Raw genomic sequence first — 3,139 nt, forward strand, 5'->3', positions numbered from 1 at the left:
GGACGGTTCTAACGAGTTACTTGGGAATGAATGAAGTCTCTAAGACTAAAGGAATAAAGAGGGATGCGAAGAAGGGCGTTGACAGAGAAGGACGGCAGATTACAGAGAGGCGAATGCATTATAAACATGTGTGAAATTGCCAAAGAACAAGGTTTCTTTAATCAAAGTCAGAGCTGGAGAGATGGTTCAGCATTTAGGAGCACTGGCTGCCCTTGCACAGGACTTGGGTTCTCTCGCAATACCCATGTAATGGCTAACAACTACCCACAACTCAAGTTGTGGAGGACCTGACATAATCTTCTGGCCTCTGCTCAAGAACACTGAGGGCATTGGAGGCAGATATGTGCTTTCATACACATAGGCAAAAGATTTATACACCTAAAATAAAACAAGATAAAAATTTAAAAAGTAAACTAGTAAATTTATAATTGAGACATAATACTAGGAAGTTTTAATATTGTCGAGATGCCAATTTTCCCTAAATTCTTCAATCAAACCATTATTATCATAAAAATTGAAATTCTAGAACACAATTAGGAGTAGAGCAAACAATAGGGTGTTAAAGTTTTAAATAACAACTTATAAACCAATTAGTATTATATTCCCTCACATACTACATGTGTAAATCATTCTCTGTTTATTCATTTATAAAAATGTATGCCTATGAAAATATCATTTTCATTTCTTTTTGAGGGCCTTAAATTAAATCAAATAATATTTGTTCATATTTATATCTCTAAGCATTTATAAACAATTGTGTCTGCAGGGTAAGAAGTTAATACAACATATAAGACCATTGCAAGGCAGAAACACACAATGTGTAGCATTGAATGACAATGAATAGTTTAGTAGGAGCTCAGGTGCCCTAAACTTGACAAAGGACAGTAAGATGAGCTAGCCTAGCAGCTCATTCATTTCTCCAGTTGTTAAACATCGCTTTTCAACTCAGACACTTTGTTCTTCCTAACTGTCTAAAAATTGCTTAGGTGTCAAAGAAAGTCATGTTAATTGGCTAACCAGATATACTGAAAGGCTTTCTCTCCCCACTCAGCATTTCTGTGTAATACTGTTGCTTACTCATGGTTGAATTTCAATACAATTTCCCAGAGGAGCTACTTCAAAATATTCAATTTACTCAGGCCCTGGTACTCATGCCTGCCTCCCTCATTCTCATTTGATAATACTGTCAGATGCTTCACTCTGATTAAACCTGGCAGGTTAGAACTTCCTAGCTCTGTGCAGATAGTACTTGAGAAAAACAAAGAGATACCCCAAGAGAAGTAAACATAACAGTAGTAAGTTCAAACTCGGTGGTTAATATAACATATTAATATCTTGTAAGTACATTCCTCACATTTATTTACCTTTCAGATATTCTGTCACCTCTCCTTGTTTCCACCTCTTTTCCTTACATAACACTTCAAAATAGAGCTCAAGCATAAAGAAAATAATTTCAGAAAATCCCATGAAAAAAATCATGAAGCCAATCAGATGAGTGGTCGAGAAAATGTATAATCATGACAGAGGACATAGGCTTGCTTCTGAGAAATCAGAGCCTTGTCCCAAAGCAATTGCTGTAATAGTGATGATGAAAGTGAGATATTGCCCCCTAAATATTAAATTCAATCCTCTCAACAATCTAATGAGTTAGTATTATCACTTCATGAAAAAAGACGCTCCTGAGATTTCATTTTCAGATTTCTCTGCTCAAGGCAGTGAGGAAAGGAGATTCAAAGTCAGCTCGAGACAGCACAAAGGGTCACGTGAGCCTGCTCGGTCTTCTCTATGCCTCGGGAAGCACACATCAGTACCCAAACCTGAGTAGGATCTTACGGACATCTCATAAACTAGCTAAGAAAGATGTTTCCCTTGCTAATATCATAACAGGAAATAATTCATTGAGGGATATTAAGTCCCCTTAGCTTCCCGGAATTATCAACATGGAACATAAGAAGAAAAGAAAAAGGTACATAAAGAGCATGTTTATGAACAGTTCAGTGCTGTTGTTACGAAGTTCAGTGCAATCTTTCCCATGACCTTCCTACTTTATTTTTCTTCATCTTTCCTCGTGTGAAGTATTACTTTTGTGCTTAACAGATCCAGAATTTCTATTATCCACTGCTCTGAGGTTTGGGTAATACCATCCTTGTGTGTGTGTGTTGTAAATCATGAATCTTAATATATGTTATAAAGTTCACTTGTCTATATTATCTTAAGAAATCAAAGACAAAAATCTAGATCTAAGTAGGCTATGCATTTGCTATTAAGTACAGCTTTAAAGTCTGTTAAATGGTATTTGACATATGTCATTGATCTCACAGTTGAACATGCTGTCAATTAGTTTAAAAATTCCAGACTGCAACTTATGGTTTCCTGTTATCAACTGCCCATTTCTTCCATGAACAGTGTGCTTGCTTTAACCTTTACTTACTATGTTTTGATTTGAAAGTTTTTGTACACATATCTTGAGTCATGTTTCCTCAATTAAAATCATAAGTACCAGGTCTTTTTACTTGTTTTCCTTGAAACCTTCTATAAATTCCTTTTTACATTTACTTTGATGTTTGGCAAGTTCTCCAAATTCCTTTCATCTATTTGAAGCCCTAGATTCTAAGAAAATTTGATAAAAGTTTCCTGCATTTTGCAAATGACATTAAATCTTGAGGAACAACTTCCCCCAGTCAAAAGAGTATGTTATCATGGATGAGCTGAAATCTTTAGTTCCTAAGTATTTTTCTTTAAGGCTATATATAAATTTGGATTATCATTCATTTTGAGGAAAGCAAAGCCAGAATGAAGTGTCAGATATCTTTCCAAGAAAGGCTAGCTTGGAGTTTTATGCCTACAATCTGTGTCCGAATTTCCCTACATAGAGCTCAGTTAGTCTTTAACATAGTTTTGTGAATATCTATTTCTATAGCTCTTTGATAACTATTTCCTGTGAATTGGAACATTCCATCCAATTCTGACTGTCCTGCCTCCCTCTTCAGTATATTCTACCCGCCTGCAACAGGGAGGCTTATCAAAAGTTAGAAAATTCCCCCCTATTTTCTGTTTAAAACTATATCAAATTTTCAGCTATGTTGGCTCGTGTTTAATCCAAACTCTCAAAAGGTAGAGGCAGGTGGATCTCATGGAG

This window comes from Nannospalax galili, unplaced genomic scaffold (assembly GCF_000622305.1).
Source record: "Nannospalax galili isolate Female #2095 unplaced genomic scaffold, S.galili_v1.0 scaffold1780, whole genome shotgun sequence".
NCBI lineage: Eukaryota > Metazoa > Chordata > Mammalia > Rodentia > Spalacidae > Nannospalax > Nannospalax galili.